This window comes from Nomia melanderi, chromosome 2 (genome assembly GCF_051020985.1).
Source record: "Nomia melanderi isolate GNS246 chromosome 2, iyNomMela1, whole genome shotgun sequence".
Taxonomy (NCBI): domain Eukaryota; kingdom Metazoa; phylum Arthropoda; class Insecta; order Hymenoptera; family Halictidae; genus Nomia; species Nomia melanderi.
This window is the reverse complement of record NC_135000.1, coordinates 27,950,009-27,969,357: the sequence shown is the minus strand read 5'-3', so window position 1 is coordinate 27,969,357 and position 19,349 is coordinate 27,950,009. Positions and strand designations below refer to the sequence as shown.

At 48.1% G+C, this 19,349-nt stretch overlaps 1 protein-coding gene across 1 annotated transcript in view; it reads left to right on the top strand.

The window, feature by feature from the left end:
- The first annotated feature begins 5,621 nt into the window (after positions 1 to 5,621).
- The window catches only part of LOC116433335 (lachesin), a 440,445-nt gene continuing 426,717 nt past the window's right edge, over positions 5,622 to 19,349 (top strand). Inside the window, exons 1-2 of the mRNA XM_076364626.1 lie at positions 5,622 to 6,122; positions 7,097 to 7,556. The gene's annotated coding sequence lies outside the window, so the exon portion shown is untranslated. The remainder of the gene's footprint in view (positions 6,123 to 7,096; positions 7,557 to 19,349) is intronic.

Sequence of the window (19,349 nt, the reverse complement as noted above, 5' to 3'; positions counted from 1 at the left end):
AATGGATAGACAGATGGAATTTATTCATGCGGCCCAACAGGAAAATGTTGGTATACACGGCTGTCTGCCTAGCCCGCTCCCAGCTCCGGTAACTTTTGCTCACGAGCTATTTCCAAAATATGTTACCCCTCGGTGCGCCCGCTTTGTATGTTAAAGTACATATTCGTGGAAGTTCGATCTTCCCTCGCCGTGGGCGGAAGTCAACCGCTCCCCGCTAAATCTGATTGTATGTACACCGCGAAAATGCACGCGAGCAAGTTAGATTGAAATTAGACTTAGCCATAGTTCCCGTTAGTCAGTGCAAGTCACTGCGGTTCACAATTTCCATCGAGTCTCGTTTCAAATTAACTTATTGTTGCGAGAGCACCGCCCGCCTTGATGTACAGTCTCTCCACTGGTTTCTCGTGCCCGTTACCGTCACCACTCGAGTGTGTAATAGTGCCTTCTAAGTTTACTGCTTTCGGATCCACTGGATTGACACCTTCCTCATAGTTACCTGATGCATTAGCGTTCCCAGCGAGTAACTTCGCCCCGTACATCGACGGAACACGACAAAAATGATCTTTGCCGTGAAGATCCCTTGTAATCGACATTAACTAAGGATATCATTGATACATATGATAAATACTTTCAGTCAAATTATAAATATCTCTTCTTCGCCTCCTCTTTTTCCCAGAAGTCTTCACAACCGTAAGAGTTTCGAGAGATCGTTGCTTTCGTTGGGAGTGAGAAATCACAGTTGACTCAGAGATGACTCGGGCACGGTCTGCATAGGGTACTCCGAGGGTTAAAAGTGCACAGGGTCAAGGTGAGACGCGCTTCTCACCGTGAAAAATAATATAGACATTAATTCATATTTTCATGATTATCCAACATACACGGTGTATCTTCCTCTTTGGTATCAACTAAAGTAACTGGCGTTTTATGATATTCTCGGAACAATTTAGGTTAATAGCTTCATCGTGATTAGTATCATCGCGAGAGCTACAGGGCGTTTTACGTAACCCGCGGAAGTTTCCACGGTTCGGGTTGCAACAATTCAAAAAATACTGTGTCAAATGATTAAACGTCGGAGTTGCGATATTATATCATCTCATTGAATATCACGTTCACCATAACTTCGAGAACAGTGCGAACGGTCATCGTTTAATTAAACGGACGAGAGTAATTTGGCGTCGTTCGCCGGATAGTTACTTTACTTTCGCGCGTGTCCGGCAACGCGAACGCGTCCTAACACTCGCGCGCGGTAATGTATGCGCGCGGACACGTATTCCCGGGGAATTCCCGGCGAACGGAAAAACGCTGGCGAACGCGACGGTTCTCCATGAAATTACCGTCATCGGACGGGTCGCCGGGGGACGGAGGGAATTCCGAAGGAATGCGGCGCACTTCATTTCGTCTCGGGGAACGTTATTATCCGGGCAGCGTAAGGGGACGCGTTTCCGTGTTTGTACACACACGGTCGGATTACGGTGACGATCGGGCGAGCCGAGGGGGGGAATGTTCACCGTCGAATAAATGCGACGTCGCGTACGCGAAACAATGCGGGGGCTCGCCGCGCGTACACGCGACACGAATTTCATTCCTTTGTAACTCGCCCGAACAACCGGCGGATAGCTTTGGGTAAATAGACCGGCCGTCGCGAAGATTCACGTGTTACTAATCCGGGGGAGCGAGACGTTTATGCCGTCTACGGTCGTTGCCTTGAATTATCGTTGATAATTTCATCGAACGACAAAGGTAACCGAAGGAAACGCGCGGTGGAGGAGATACAATGGCGTAGATTACTCGTTAACCCTTTGAACTCTGTAGGCTCCAATATTGTACCAGTTATAGTATGAATTATTTTAATGAATCTTGACACTAGGTTTCCGGAGCGCGACAATTTGACGCGTATTGAATGTTTTAGACACTATTTGGTATGTATTTACGTCGACTTTTATTGATGCAATTATGTCAATATGTACTTTAACTATTTTTAAGTCTTTAACTAGCAAAATCCGAATGAACGAGAATGAATTTTTCTAGGAGTAGTAGAATAAACCGCACAGTAAATGCCCGTAAACCTAGTGTTAAATTTAGTCTTCCAATCTTTGGTTAATAATATTTCAAAGAGTCATTAGGAAAAATTGAATATAGAATAGTGATATTGAAATATAAACTCAAGGTGTTGGATACAGAAAAATTGTAGTCCGAATCTAATAGAGAGATCGAAGAGTTGAATCAGTAAGGTTTCACGAAAATCTCGCCACGTCTTCGCTATAATCTCTCGATCTTGACGACTCACCACCGTCCCAAGAATGATCGATCATCGTTAACACTTTCTGTTAAAACAGAATCCACTATCGCCTCATAGATGAAACACATGGATTCAACAGTAAACACCATCTAAAACCAGGGGACTCGAATCCAGTCGAATTACCGCACTTACCAGGCGTCCGACATCAGCGATTCCTCAATTATTCCCATCGTCCGAGGCGTCCGATTATCCCGTCGCCGCGCCGTTACACGAGCAGCTCGGCCGGAATCGACGCCGGCTAGGTGTAAGTTAGGGTGTAAGTTACCCCCGGAAAATCCAGTTTCGTAACAACCTGGTTCGCCGCTGGTAATCTCGCCGGGTAAACAATAACGCGGCAAGCCGGAGTCGCCGGCGATGACGCAGCTCGCGCGTCGAACCCCATCGGTTTATTCAGCGCCACGTCGTCGAACGTGGGGATCTGTTTATCGCGGGACACACGTGTCTGAAGAGCGTCTCGGAATTTCGTGGGTCGCGCAGGGCCCGCTGTCGAAGCGTTTTCTCGGTGGCCCGGGGAGCTGCGAGGAATTCCGCGCGGCTTGGTTCGAGGTAGCTCGATCGCAGCCGGGCGTATCGTTGACGCGCCCCGTGTAAACCGGCTCGAGCGTGTGTCCGAAATTGTTATGCCACTATACCACTGTCGATTCCGTTCACGGAGATATTGCGCCCCTTCCGTCTCCTTTGGCTTCAGCTAGAGGGTTGGCTCATCGAATTTCGTGCTGCCCGCTGGAAACGCTTTTAATCCCTTGTCTTACAACATTGCGTCAGATTGCCGGTGAAAATTTCGAATAGAAGTTGAATGCGACGCGGTTATATTCCTTTGCGATGGAATCTTATTTTATAATTATTTTTGTCTTATTAGTGATCGTAGATCTTGGGGGAAATTTAGACGTAGGAGAAATATGGAATTGTTTTTTCTAGTGAATTATTGGCGATAAAATGGTTGCAGATGCAGTTGTGAAGGAAACTGGAGCACAAGGGGTTAACGCGGTCTAGCAGTTTACTTTAGAACTGGGTCTGTACCAAACGTGAATATTCGTTAGGAAGCAGCTAGTTGAATTAGGGTAATGGCGATTCTAATGTCGCATTGTTTATGGTGGTAAGAGTATTATGACTCGGGATGGGAAAGTTATTCGTGAAGTAAACGCAGAAATTAAAGAGTACTAATGATTAAAGGGTTAAACTAGGTTTCTTTGCTTCTACTTTGTCTATTTGATCTTCAGTCGTCTTTTTACTGTTTAACGTTTTTATTCCTCGTTAGAGTACACGCGGTGAGATTGCTTGAAGGGATGTTTCCTGCTCAGCGCTGTTTATTTGCAAATCTAATGACGGATCGTACAAGTCGTTTCTCAGGTGGAAGCTTCCATATTCGATGTTTCTTGGGACTTAATTTTTTGCTGGATGTGTGTGCTTATCATTCGTATTCAAACGATAGAATTGCGTGATCCGTTCTGGGCGGGTAATACGCTTGTTGGAGGAACAATTTGGGTTTGTTCTGTTAAGAATGTGTACGGATGATCACCGGTTGCGGGTATGTTCTTACTATTCTTTATTCATTGGGAATTAACTAGGCAATTGTACCCGGCGAGCCACACCTGCTTATTATTTTGTGATTTACAAGGGTTGCAGCTGTCGTAGACGAGGAAAAACAAGTTCTACGCCCTCAATCTTCCCGACATCTAGATTCGAATGTACAGCGGAACGACAGGCCTCCCATGAATTCCAGGAAAACTGTTCTCACCGAATTTTATTCAATTCCCCGCGATACGAGAAGGCTAAAAACGTACCGACTTCGGAAAGTGAGCTCTTGAATTACCTTCTTTCCCCCTTTTCAAGTCAATTTACAACTCCGCATTCAACACCTCGCGTTCCTGTCGATAACCACTTTTCTTTTATTACCGGTATTACCTCGCGGAAACGTCAACCCGGCCCGCAACAATATCGATGACCCACTAATTTTTCATTTAAAACCACGGACGAAATAAGGGGCAACGGTTCGCATCGGCTAATCTCAATTTTAAACCGATAAGGTCCTTGCACTCGAGTAACCTCGAGTAAGGAACTTCCATCGGCAGACACGTGTTTCGAATGCCCGGAGAGCCAAGTGAAACGTTCGCCCAATTTCTCGATGAATCAACGGTGGGAAAAGCCGGGGAAACACGTCGGTGCGGTTCGGGGGATATCGCGTCCCTTCGAAATTCTTAAATCTGCCTGGTGAAAGGGGACAGTTGTCGAGAGAAAGAGCGCGCGGGATGAACCGAGAACGAAGGGATAAGAGAAAAGGATGGCGAACTCGGTTCGGAATCCTTAAATTTACCTGCTGAAAGGTGGCAGTTCTAAAGAGAAATAGAGAACGCGTACGGGGAACGAATAGACAGAGAATAAAAGGAATATGATAAAACCAGGAAGAATTCAGTTCGGAATTCTCAAATCTGCTGCGAAGATCGATCGACACGTAAAAAGGAGGAAAGGGAGAAAGAAAGGGGATAAGAAACCTAGTCGGCGAACCGCGAGGGGGTGGAAAAAAAGCGTTTTCGAGGAAGGTAGACATCAAATAGATAGAAAAGAGCAAAAGACAAGGAGAAAGAATTCAGTTCGAAATTCTTAAATCTGCCTGGAAAGATCGAACGATGTAATGTAGAAGGAGAAAAAGAGAAAGCAGGAGTGAAGAACGAAAGAAAGAGAGAGAGAGAGAGAGAGAGAGAGAGAGAGAGAGAGAGAGTGAGTAGGCGAACTGCGAGGGTGATAAAAAAAATGCGTTTTCGAGGAAGGTAGACATCAAATAGATAGAAAAGAGCAAAAGACAAGGAGAAAGATTTCAATTCGAAATTCTTAAATCTGCTTGGAAAGATCGAACGATATAATGTAAAAGGAGAAAAAGAGAAAGCAGAGGTGAAGAACGAAAGAAAGAGAGAGAGAGAACTGCGAGGGGATGGAAAAAAAGCGTTTTCGAGGAAGGTAGACATCAAATAGATAGAAAAGAGTAGGAACAGGAGACAAGGAGAAAGAATCTAGTTCGAAATTCTTAAATCTGCCTGGAAAGATCGAACGATATAATATAAAAGGAGAAGAAGGGAAAGTAGAAGTGAAGAACGAAGGAGAGAAAGAGAGAGTAGACGAGCCGCGAGAGGGATGAAAAAAAGTGTTTTCGAGGAAGGTAGACATCAAATAGATAGAAAAGAGTAGGAACAGGAGACAAGGAGAAAGAATCTAGTTCGAAATTCTTAAATCTGCCTGGAAAGATCGAACGATATAATGTAAAGGGAGAAGAAAAAGAGAAAGCAGAGGTGAAGAACGAAATAAAGAAAGAGGGAGAGAGAGAGAGAGAGAGTAGACTCGCCGCGCGGGGGATGGAAAAAGAGCATTTTCGAAGGAGGCAGGTATCAAACAACCCCTACTGCCGGAATCGCAGGGTATTGCGCTCGCGCAAAGTCGGCGCGCGTGTCCGTGTTCCTCGTATAGTATATACGACGACGCGGGTAGAGCAGTAGCACCGGCACCACCATCAGCACCAGCCAGCATTCAGCAGCAGTAGCCTCGTCGTGGCTAAAGGGGCTTCGGGATGTCGTGCCACGGCCGCTAGTCCGTCGTCGCGGTGTGTCCGTCGTGCGTTAACGGTCCTCGTCACGCGTTACCCCCCGATCGACGTGCAGTTACGACAGGGTGCCAGGTGCTTCGAGTTCGTCGAGTTCGTTCGTTTCCGCATCCGGGCTACGTTCGATCCACGAGACCGGTTTCCGAGAGCGGTTCGGTGCGCGTCGAGGAAAACACGATCTCCTGGAGGACTCCGAGATCGAGAGAACCGATCGTCGGTTTCCGACGAGATGTAAAGAACGTTTTTAAGATTCTTCCGAGTTGCCTCTGATCACCGGTATCGCGTGTTCGCTCTGTAACGTTTCTTCGCTTCACTTTCATTTTTTCTCTCCCCTCGTCGATCGTGTTCCCGGATCGATCCGCGCGACGTGTACCGGCAAAACGACGTCGCGTCTCGCGTCGACGACTTTGTGATCTGTCGCCGATCCCGTGTCTCGCGGGGTGGAACGTCCGCCGGCCTGTTGTTGCCGGTTGTTTGCTCGCCCGGCTGTTTGACGTGCGCAAACCGTTCGCCGCGGATTGTTTGATAATATCGATGCCGGGGCATTTATTATTGAGAGTAAGGTATTCGTTTTTATTTGCCGACGGGCCGAGGGGGCGACATAGGGAGGCCGGCGTGAACGCGACGAGGGGCGGCCGGACGTGCCGAAGTGGCATTCTTGTAATTGGAACGGGAACGCGCGTACTATGATCTTGAAAAATCGACCGGGTCCGGTTTAATGAAATTTCCCTTGGTTTTTCCCCGGCCTTGCCGCCGCCTTCCTCGATCAAATTAGATTCGTTCGGCGAGCTGTCCGCGCGCCGCGCGGGATCGGGCCGCGCCGACTGGAGAAAAAAAAGGATATATAATCTTCGGTTGTTCCTCGATTCATGCGCGGCGGTCTGTAAATCGTTCCCGGTGATTTATGGCGATCATCAGCGATCGCTCGCTCGCCGGCCGCGCCGTTACGGAACCATAATATTCCCGGATCGATCGTGCACCGGTGATCAGAGGCCCCGGCCGGCGTTTCGCGAACGGATCGACGTTCGCCGGGCGCCGGACCCGCTGCGTGTGTGACGCACGCATGATTTTCTCGATAAATAACCGGGCAACATTTATCGAAGTCCGTCGCACGCGGTTTGCGCTGATCACTCGCAACGCCGCGGCCCGGTTATCGTTATCGATTAATCAAAACCTGCTCGCGCGAACGCCGATCGGCGTAACAGAGAAAAATCCGGGAATCGAGGGAACGAACGACGACGTTGTCGAGTAAAAACGTGTACGAAAGAACGCGAACGATCAGTTCGTCCGACAGTGAGCGACACGAGGAGTCGGAGGTACCTGTAGGATCGAAAGACGCTCGCGGCCGAAGGAAGATTCTTCCGCGGACGTGTCTCCGACCGATCGGTCAGTGTTCGGACTGAAACGGCTCGCGAGGAATCCGTGCGCGGACTGTTGATACGTCGTTTCGCACTGGTGCCGCGTGGATCCGCAAGTGAATATCTTCGTTGTTCAACGTTTCCGGCGGAGACGGTCGCGCGGAGTGCAGTGGGATAAATGTTTCATGGACAGCCGTGCCTCTCGCGCAGGTAATACCGAAGCGAGCGACTCTCGGAGGGCATCGAAGGCGGGCGACGCGGCTACTCGACGATATGTCCTCGGAAATCCACGGACTCTCGTGAAAAAGTACGTATTATCCGCCGCTCCCCGGAGCTGCGCGCCGCGCGGGGCGCGTATCGGGGATTTGGAGCTTTGTCGCGGCGAAAGAGTTATGGACGATTTGTAGCCGCGCTCTTTTTAAAAGACTTATTACGGAGCTTCCTCGATAAGCGTTGTAAATCAAAATTTCCAATTGGCCGGCCGGCCGGCCGGTATTACGCGCGCGGACCCGCTTTAAATTTTCCCTGATTTATGGAAATCTCTCTATTTAGGTGGCGCGCGGGCACGAGCGTTATCGCGCCTCGGAACGCCGGAATTTTTATCGGGGCTCGCGGCCGAGTCGGTCGATCGGGAACGGAAGGATTCTTGCGCGGCGAGTGGCCGAGCGTGTAATGCGAAAGGAAATTGGGGGTGTACGGCAATTGAACGTTGGATGTTCGGAAGCACTACTTCTGCGGTCTACTTGTGCTCCAGTTTTCGGGACGGAATGCGGGGAATTTCTTTTCTAATCGCTGTTGGACAACTCGTAGAGCTCTTGATCCTTGCGTGGCGTATTAAAGGATTCTTGGAAAGTTAAGCCATTATTATTCAGAATATTTGAATTAAACATTCCTCTTGCGAACGATTGATACGAAGGTGTCTGGAACATGGTGATCGATCATACTTTTACCTACCAAGATAAATTTAGGTGTTATGATCTAGAAAGATACATGCAATAACGATCCTTCGCCCGCTCTATAATTAAAGCAACGCTTAATTTAAACTCTCCTCACAAAACAGCGTTCACTCTTCGTTCCACTTTCCATCACACCACTCCACAAACCCAGAAAGCGGAATTGCCTGCCGAGTTCCGCTCCGCGAAAAGATTGGCAGCCATTTCCCATAGAAAACACCCGGCGCAACTATTTCCTCGGAGGGCACCGAATCCATAGCGGCGGCGTATGAATATATTTGTTCCCCGGCACTCGACCGCGATACTCGATCCACGGCGTTTTAATGGGACATGTAATGGATTCGCGGTATTTGTCCGTGTTTCGCTCGATCCCAAACTCTCGCCGAGTGTTCTCTTTGAGCCCGGTTGGACGCAAACATCAGCAACTCCTCTATCCATCCGCTTCACTTCCCTTCCTCTCTCCCTGTTCCTCCCGCCCACGCTCTTTCTCTCTTTCGATGACTTCAAACGGTTTCTCGAGTGTGCTCGAGCCGAAGTGCTCTTGCAGTTACAAAGATATACGTTGCTGATCGGAAAGTGTACCGGTGGTGTCCCTCTCCTCCTCCTCCCTCCTCCTCCTCCTCCTCCTCCTCGTGTGCCCGCAGCCTGTCCGTTTCAGCGCGGAAGCCGAACGGTTAGAGAACGCTCGAGCTTGCTGATGCACACTTTTGCGTTACAAAGAATGATTATATCCCCGGGGGGGTGGGGAAGGGGGGGAAGTGCCCGGCATTCGCGATGGGAACGAGACACGTCGCCGCGCCGGTGTGCAATCATCGAGAAACGTTTGACGCCTGACGCGAAACACGCGCGGCGGGCTTCCTCGAGACTCGGCGAGTAAGAAATTTGATCGATGGCCCGGCCGGGAGGGGCGCCGTGAAAAATTCAATGTTCCCTTTACGAAAAATTCACTCGGGCCTTGATGCGATGGATGCTATCCGGCTCGTTCGGAATATTAATAAACGATGCGGGAGGGGTGGAAGGGCCTAGAGAGGGAGAAGAGACAGCTCGGCGTTGGATAAGGTACGCCTGAGAAAGTTTCGCCGATCGGGGAGGGAAAAATAATTTGCAAACGGACTTCTTCGATTTATCCCGTCAGCCTGTTGAAGAGCGCACAAAGGTGGCGGTAAGCACAACTTTCCTCGTTAAGAAACGTTGATCTGAATAAGCCCATTCTTCGGTTGTTCACCGAATTCCAAAGAAACGCTCGCGAAAGATACTCGTCCTCCGTTCTTTTCCTTCTTTTTTTTTGCCACCCTTATCCGGTTCTCCATTCTGCCTTTCCCCCCTCTCTCTCTCTCTCTCTCTCTCTCTTTCACTTTGGTGACTCTCCCCGGCGGTTCTTTATCTTTCACTCTTTCTTTCTGCCCGTTCATCGTCGTGGTTCCGTTACTTCCGCGGCGTCGGTAGTTACGAACTTTTAATATTAGATAAATAATCCGCTCCGCGATTGTCTCGGCTATTATCGAACTTGTCGCGATAGTTTATACTCCCCGGCCGACGCTTAAAAGTTAAACAAAACGCCGTCGAAGTTCAAACACCAATCTCTCCTGGTCTTCCTTTTATTAATAACGTTTCTCGCGAAACTTTCGCATCGACGTCGTTCCGAGGAGACACATTAAGGAAGCATTCTAATTTCGTAGATTAGGCGATGATATTCCGATTTGAAAAATGTCGTAATTTGATCCGTTAATCCATCGAAATCCAGTATTACGACCTCACCGCTACGTGAAACCAATAACGCGAGGAACGTTCGGTTTATTCCCTTCGTTATTTACGTTAAGAGCAAATAATTCACTGTGACGTGCGTTCCTCCAGGAATTTACGGCGAATTCTCGCGAAAGAAAGCTACTAAAACCATGGTTAATCTAACGGATATCCTCTTCTTGCGAAACGCGAGTCGTATTTCGTCGCACGCACGCGAAAATGGCGCATTAGCCGGTTGCACGGCACGGTGTTCCGTGTTTCGCGCGGGGATCGCGTGTTCGGCAATTATCCAAGACACAGAACGATACCGTGAACGCACGCCACGTCGCTTTCCGACCTGCTCGCATCCGGAACGTAATTACGGCCGTTTTGTCGCAATCGGTCGGGCCGCATTCGCGATTTGTCGCCGAATTTCCCCCGCAAAATTCGGCGATCCCGACGCTCCTATCGGGAATGAGTTATCCCAGCCGCTCCCCGTAACGAGAAATTTATGAGCGAGACATCGCGCGTTGCGTCCACACCCTCGGACTGCCTACCGGAACCCGTCGACGCGAATTTCGTCCCGTGCACGGCCACGTTTTTAATGTTTCATAAGGGAGTCAGTCGGTCAACGGGGGAACGCGCCCATAAATTTCGCTCCGCGCGTTGATCTCGTCTTCCGGCGGCTTCCGTGGATAAAAAATTGATTCTTTATACACCGACGGGGAATGTCTCCAATATCGGACGTGACGTGGTTCGAGTATGGGGATAATGCTTCGCCATAGAGAATAATTAACCTTTGATCCACTCTCTCGCGTTAACTCTTCGCGTGTATTATTAGCCCCTTGGCCTATGATTTCTCTCAACTCTGACCGATACGGCTACTTTGTCATTAATAATTTATTGGGAAAAGAGAAAAATTCTAAGCATATACCTATATTTCCTTTTAAGTATAATAGTTGATTACAGATATAATATATATATTTGTTGAATCATGTTGAAAATCTTTACCACGAGTCTCACTCATTGTAGGACAAGGGGTTAACATTCAATTACTTTCTTTCCATTCAACCGTAACATTTACTCGTCGAAATCTCTTGTCTAAAGAAAAACCACTCCCAGCGTAAACACAGTTTGACATAAAGTTCCCTCGAATTCCAGTGTCTCCCGCAAACACGCGTGTTCGATGGAACTTCGGTAATTTATTCAACGCTACCTATACCTCTGTGTGTTTCGCTGGAATCTGTCAAATTGATATCCCCCGTAAGAACCCGCAATCTTCCCGTCTTCCTCCCGCGCCACAAAGACCTTGACTTTCCGCGCGGTCGCAAAGTACTCTCCGAACAATATTATCTTCTTCGACGTCGGCCGCGTCCCGCGTTCCCCGGTTATCCGGCGCGGAACGATCGACTGCTGGTCCCGGCCATGAAAAAGTTCCATCATTTCGGGGGAGGATCCGACGGGCGCGCGCGGCACGAAGGCAGAAATCGTTGGACGTTCCGGAGCGCGTCCAGTTAGGGGAGCCTTTCAAGCGAATTAACGAGACTGATACGTTTAACGTGGAAATGCTCGTAGCCGGAATTTCGTTCGGGGATTTATTTTTCTCCCGTCGTGTGTGTTTCGAGCAATCTCTGACCGGGGCGGGCGTTCAAAAGAACGAGCGGAGTTTCCTCGCGTTTCGTACTTTCAATCGACTCGATATCGTCCACCGTTTTCTCTCCCCACCTCCTCACTCCTCCTCCCCCTCCGCCAACGGTATCTCTCTTTTTCTCTCTGGTTGACGACCGTGCCGAAATAGCGGAGATACGGAAGGGCAGAGTCACGGTCTGTGTCATCTTGCCTGACCCAAATAGGAAAATTGCTGGACAGAGAGGAGTACAAAGTTCGCCGACGAAACGTCAAGCGATTCGAATAATCGTTATTTTCTCCGTACACCGTACGTCGTCTCCTCTGTTTCCCTGTGCGATCGTCGTTTCAGCGGCGTTGACTCTACGTTTTAATCAAACCGAGGTCGAGAGAATTGTTTGTTGCATCATACACTTCCGCGATACCTTTCCATCTTCCGGTTAATATTCGAAATCCGTATTTATTGGACTTTCGCCGGGTGACGCGTGCGACGTGGCATTTAATCCTTTGAACAATAATAGATATTTTAATGAATCTTAAAGAAACTAGCCTACAATTATTCGATTTTTCACGCATCCAAATTTGACACTAAGAAGGAAGATAAAAGATCTAAGAAATGTTATAGCATTTTCCATTTTCGCTAAGAATACTATAAAAATTAGCAGTTGCTGATAGACTACAAAATCGTCTGGAGCATTAAGGGTTAAGAATATTTGTTTGAGGGTGACAACTTGATTAATATCCTTGATTTATATGGGAACATTGAACGTTTTAGGTACTGGCTTCGTTGCAGAGGTGAATAGTAATAATTAAATATTGGATACCACAATTTTTACTTTACTAGATGATCATGTAGTTACTACTAATAATTTTAATACTACGTCATTTATCCTATGTGTCGCGATTATTTTCAATTTTTAAGCGGCGGCGGTCGGCGACCGCGACGTCAGTCAAAGCGTTAAAAGGCTCGTGTTACGTCCGTTACAACGGCGAACGTCATCGGTTACTAAAAAATCGGTAGCGTTGATGCAGCGCGTAATCCCTTGTAACATTTTTAACGAACGTCCCGGTCGCGCGACAAGAAGATTTATAGAGATCGTCGGATTATTCCCGGTACCGAGTAAATGGAAGTAAAAGTGGAAATCGGGCGGAGAGTACGCGCGCGCGCGTCGTTATGATTTTTTTCCTTTTATCCAATTTCACCGGCTGCGGCCTCATTGCATAATTTCCACGGGTTCGCGTTCCCTTTCGGAACCGCTCGGAAAACGAGGAACCGTTTCGGATCAGTTGGCCGCTGGATCGCCGCACCGACGTGACAGTTTCACTCCCGGTAATACCATAAATCAAATCGGAATTAACGGCGGAGATTTTTACCCGGCTCGCCGAACGTTTCCTTTTCCGATTGAAATCGCTGATTTGAACCGAAGTCACCGACCGGCCGGGGGGGAGAAAAAACGGACGGATAAGCGATTTTCCACGGTCCGATGCCGTTTCGAACGCCGAGATAAACGTCTTTCCTGTTACACTTAATTGCGCCGATGCACGGATCGCGCGAAATAAATTATACAGGGCGGCGGATTCATTTAAATACCTCGCGTCACATTTTACTCCCCTTAATTTAACACTTCGTTTTCTTCCCCCTCCCCCGCTCCCCATACTTCCTCCTATAATAAGTACCCGCGATTCTACTTCATCATTTCCTCTATTACATTGCAAATGAATTCAGGATTGATTGCTTCTTTCAGGAATTACACAAGCAATAAATATCAAGCTTTCAAAAGGATTTCATGCCGTCTATATAACATTCCGCGCTTTCATTTCTGTTACGCTTATCAGCGGAATAAAATTTACATTTTATCGCGTCCCGAATAAATTCCGAATTGATTAAGTTCTTCAGAAATCGCTCGAGAAACGAGCACTAAACTTCCGTGGGGGAATTTCCCGGGGATTTCCGCGGCGCGCTCTTCTATCCTTTCATTTCTACGGTACATATTAGCAGAACAAAATTGACATTTCGCCTGTTTCTCCGGGCAATTTCGAGGAGACCGTAACCGGAAAGCCGCATCGGCACGCGTACCAAGGAGTTAATCATATCAGATAATTAATGCACGCCGGCGAGACGATCGCGGCTCGGTGTCCCGACCTCCTCGCTAATCACCAGGCTCCCGCGAGGATCGCGCGCTGGCTGGAGGACGCTCTTTCCTCGCCGGTTACGCGTATTTATAGCCGAAACAGCGCCGGTGAAGCCATCCGTGGAAACGCGTGGGTCCCGTAAAAATAAAGGGACACCGCCCGGGGAGCGGACCGGCCCGGGAGTCGTCCGGCTGCGCAGATTAAACAATTATTTTCGACGATGCTCTCAACGCGTCGAGTTATTTCGTTGCGTCCCCGCGCCGTTCCTCTCCTCCTCTGCCGCGCTAGCGTTACAGGGGAAAACAAAAGCGCCCAGGGAAATGGTTTACACGCGTTCCCCGGGAAATTCGCCGCTTGTGTTACAGTTGTGCGAGAAGCTGAACGTACCGGGCACTTTTTTTCCCGGATCGCGTGGCGTGGGTGTTCCGAGACTGGAAATTATCGGGATTCCGGGGAATTTTGCGATGAGTTTAAGGTGTGCTTTGAATTTTTGCGAAATTTCGAGATGGCGAAGGTAGAGAAGATGGTAAAGATGGTAGAGATAGTAACATATTAAAATATCTATATATCCAATCATGCAACGCGATATATAACTGCATTATATCCGAAAAATCGGAAGATATTTATCACATTGCAGGAATTCTTGTTAAAGGAGAAAACAAAAGCGTCCAGGGAAATGGTTTACTCGCGTTCCCGGGAAATTCGGCGCTTGTGTTACAGTTGTGCGAGAAGCTGAACGTATCGGGCACTTTTTTTCCAGATCGCGTGGCGTGGGTGTTCCGAGACTGGAAATTATCGGGATTCCGGGGAATTTTGCGATGAATTTAAGGCGTGCTTTGAATTTTTGTGAAATTTTGAGATGGTGAAGGTAGAGAAGATAGTAAATATAGTAAAGATAGTAGAGATAGTAACATATTAACCCTTAGCACTCGAATGTTTCTCACTAGAAATATTCAACACTCTTTGACAAAATATAGACGATGCTTGTTGCGCCTAATGAAAATAATTACTCGATAAACTAAAGGACAAAACTATTTTACTCTAATATTTCACATAGTGACGCGTTATACAAAGTTTAGTGTTAAACATCAAACTGAATTTTACTGTATCGAACCAAGTGGTGACTGAGAGTCACCTCCTGAGTTCACAGGGTTAAAATATCTATATATCCAATTATACAACGCGATATACAACTGAATTACATAAGAAAAATCGGAAGATATTTATCACACTGCAGGAATTCTCATAGCAAGTTCTCGCTTTACATAGAATATTACTACATTTCCAAAATATCATTCCATATACAGAGCCTTGCATTTCGCAAAGCCTGTCCCAAGCAGTTCAGCTTCCCGAAATTCTCACGAGCCCCGACATTCGCAGGTCCCGAACTATTTTTGGGACGCGCCCGACTTTTCGCGGTTTTGCATGTCCCTGGAACAGAGGCGGCAGATAACAGGGAACGAGAGGGCAGCGCGGAGTCGCGTGCAGATCGGTGATCGTACAGGCTCGACCGATTTCCGGGGTTCGCCTGACGTTTAATGAACGCTGGCAGACGTTTTGATTTACAGGACAGTTTGATTTCGGAGCGCGGGGGCACAATAACCGCCAATTTGTAAATCGCCTCGTAAATCTGGCCGCGCGCGGCAGCCCGTTCCAGCCGATGCGATGCGACGCGATGCGAGGCACCGCCGGGGCCGGCCATTTGTCCGATTGGATTAAACGATCGGCGCCGTTGCGCGTATTACCGGTAAACAGACCTGTAAAAAACGATGTAATAATTGTAAACTGTACGCTCTCGATGTTCGGAATGTTGTTGTTTCGAAGCTTCCAGTTGTAAGCCTGATGAGAAAGTTTCCCCGACGTTTCGCCATTATTGCTGGATTTATTAGGAATCCAAGATGCACTGACAACGATGTGCATTTTTCTATTACAATTGATTCGCTATTGTACCCATTGGCTTTGACCGATTTATAAATCCGTGTCAGGTGAAAGTGTTACGCGCCCAAAAATGACAGTAGGACACACCGCTCGCGTAATCAACAACCACCCAGTCTCAACAATAAACGTAGAAACATTCAAAATCAACCTCTGTGTTGATGAAATTAGGATCACTGTATTACTTCAACATTGTACTTTTAAGTGTGAAATTATATTTTTCTGGTGAAACTCAACAAACCAGTTCAACAACCTTATTACCCTATCACTGTAAAAGTCGTAGGGTCCAAGCGTGGAACGCAAAGTCGAAAACAGAATCAATGACTAACATCATCGCGGACGCGCTCGCGAACAAAAGGTACCATCAGTTAACTGGGAAGTAGAAAATTTGCCGAAATGAATCAAAAGCTTCTAGGAGAACTTTCTACGTTGAGATATTGATGCGCAAGTAGAGCGCTCTACTTCGAAATTATCGATTATCGTTTGTATCCCATCGCCTGGAGAATCGATGGGAGAAGATAAAACAGTCGACATCGCTCCGGAGATTCGACTACCCAATCATCACCTGGCGACTCGCGGAATATCTGTTCTCCCCGTGCAGGAACTAACCCCGTTACACTCGGCGATGTCGAGATTAGTTGCGGCGTCCATGTTTTCGGTCCCCGCAAATGAGATACTCGGAAAGTTTCCGCGCTTTTCCCGCGAAGTTCGCGTGAGCACACAGTTCCGAAGGAAATTATCGGCGGTGTAGATTCCGCGGTGGATTCGACGAGCGGGCGCACAGGTACGCTGCGCGGTATATCCTTTCGCTCATCGATTTCAGTTTATTCGTTCATGAAGATGTATCCCGGCCGGGTAACGCCGATAACACGGAGCCCGTCGAGCAAACACCGGGCAAAAAAGTAATAGGATTTTTCGGTCGCACGCCGGCCGCGACGAATCGACGGCGGACGGTGGATCGCGTGGCAATCGGAGGCTCGTTTAAACTCGTTAACCCGCCGGCGCCGGGAACTTTGCCGAGCGTTTATTAATTGGCAATCCGTGACGAAGGAAAGCGTAACCCGCTCGCCGCCGGCCACGTGTAACTTCTCGTTTCACACTTGGTACGTGCCGGTCACGGTGTGCGAAGAAGTTTACGGGGGAAAAACGGCGAAAAAAGACAGAGAGGAAGGTTAGAGGAGAGGGGCGAGGGAGCGAGGGGTTAGACGAGGAGGTGGGGAGACGCTAACGATAGCGTCAGCGAACGGGCGTGTCATGTCGTTAACCGAGTTTACTAATTATGGGTCGAGCGCGATAGCTACAGAGTCAGCCGCGGTAATTCCGACGCCGTGGATGTGTAAAAGCGTGATGTAATAACAGGAGCCGCTTCAACGAAGTACCCGGCCGCGCGATATTACTCTAAAAATCTCCGTTAATTAACTCGTAAAACTTGTAATAACGCAATGAATCAAGTTACGCGGGCTGCGCGTACGGGGCACCCTAACCCTCGAACCGTGCCCGGTGCGCGGCCGCGGAGTACGCCAAAAGAACGAAAAGGTACGCCGCGACAATGTTCACCCGCGCACCGTGAAATTTTTTAAATCAAGTTTAACCTACACGCCCGCCGATTAAAACTCTCGCGGATATTAAGCCGCGGGATTATTCGTTCGTGATCTAGCCTGCGGCTGGAAGATCGCGCCGGAACGTTCCGGAACGGTATCGGCGGAGGGGGTGATTATTGTATTTATTCATTGCGTTACGGTTTCGTGTGCTAATGTTGATCGTGTCGTATTTGTTGCTTGATAATTTAATGTGAACGTTATTAGCGTTTCATTCGCGTAGGGGACGGCGTTCGCTGTTTGAACGATAAAGCGGTGATCGAACGATGGAACGTCTCGTGTTGATCGTATTTCAACGCAATGTTTCCGTAATTAGTATTCGGAAATTTTCTGAATTTGTAACTCGAATTTGTAATGCAACGAAGTGGAACGATTCTCGATGGTAAATCCCATGGAAAGGAATATTAATCCTTTGTACTCGGAAGTATTTCGTTGGAAACACTTAGCCCTTTGCACTCAAAAATTTGTCTCTAGAAATATTCAATTTCTTTTCATGAGATATAGATGACGTTTTAAACTAACTTAACGAAGAATCTATTCACAAAATAAGGGGAACCATGGTATTTTATTTCCACGTTTCAAGTATCGACGAGTTAAATACGAAAATTACAATTTTGATGCGCCAACACTTTCTAACTACACGAAGATGATATTTTTTTAAATCAAAGAGAAATCACAAGTAAATCGAGAAACAATGCTCTTCTATCCCAACATTTCACGCACCGATTATACACGTTCCAACATTAAATATCAAATTTCATAATTTTACTTCATCAAATCAGGCAGCGCCTGAGAGTCGCCTCTCGAGCGCAAAGGGTTAAACGCGGGCGAATTTCGAAAATCAAGTACACCCCATCGAAATCACGCTGAACAGGGAACTCTGTCGATCGAAGCCCCGCCAAGAATCGAAATCGCGACGTCGTCGTTTCTCCCGGCGCTCCCGTGTCGCGGCCGGGAAATCGCGTGTGATAGGTAATTAGCGGAATACGCAGGAGTCTGTCGACGGGCGATAAAATAAATTCGGTCGGCGTGCTCGTGTTGCCTTAAATCGTTGGCCGGGAATATCGAGCCCTCCCCCGGAGGGGGAGGGGGGGCTCTCTCGCCGAGGACGCTCGCGTCAGCGAAAAAACTGTCAGGCGAGAATTGAATTTTTCGGATGATTGTTCGCCGCGCGGCGTTTCTGTTAATTAGCCGTATTTATATTGAAACGCGCTCTTAGAGCAGTCACCGTCACGCCGGGATATCTTATTCGCTGTTTATTAGCGGCGGCCGCGACGTGACTCGTAATTAAGTGACACGTCAGCGGGGAGGGACGTTTGATACCCGACGCTGCCAATTTGCACGTCGCGGAAGAGCTCCGGTATCCGAGCCGGGATTAATCCGAGAGGAGGTCAAATCGCGTTTCGATGCCCTGTTCTTTTCAATTCTCGCCTCTCGTTTTTTCTCAGTCTGGACCCCCATTCATCCGGCCGATCCCGCGGGCTCCGCGGAATATTTTCTATAGCCGCGCGCCTCCTCCTCCTCCCCCCGCCCCTTTCCCGCGTGCCTCCCCATCGGCGCCGCGAATAAGGTTCTATATCTCCTCAAGTGGTCGTACGTACGTTACAGGCCAATAAACCTGATTAACATTGGCGGTTCGTTAATTACGAGGCCCCTCTATTACACTGACTTAGCCGTGCGTTAATGATTTCACGGTCCCGCGGTCGCACCGACGTATCGACGAATCAACGATACGTTGCCGCACATCCCAATATGCATTCGGCTGCGTCCTAGGACGGATGGGACGCGTATTTACATATTCCTGTCGTGCCCGGTGACGTGGCACCGCCCGACGATAGCCGGGTTTACTTGTTAATTGCCAGCCAGCCTTTTCATTCGAGCGCCGATCGATGGTTATTTATGTTTCCTCGGATTTTTTCGACGAGAGCGTTCCGGGGGGCAGAAGTGAATCGTATATGATTATCGGAGCTTCGTTCCTCGTGCTTTATTTCTCGTTCGTTCGGCATTCCCGTGGAAGGTTTTGACATTGGAGTGAAGTCTTATAGAAATTGTGGGAATTCGGTTATTAACCCTTTGCACTCGAGAGGTGATTCACCACTTGATTTGATACAGAAAAATTATAAAGTCTTGCGT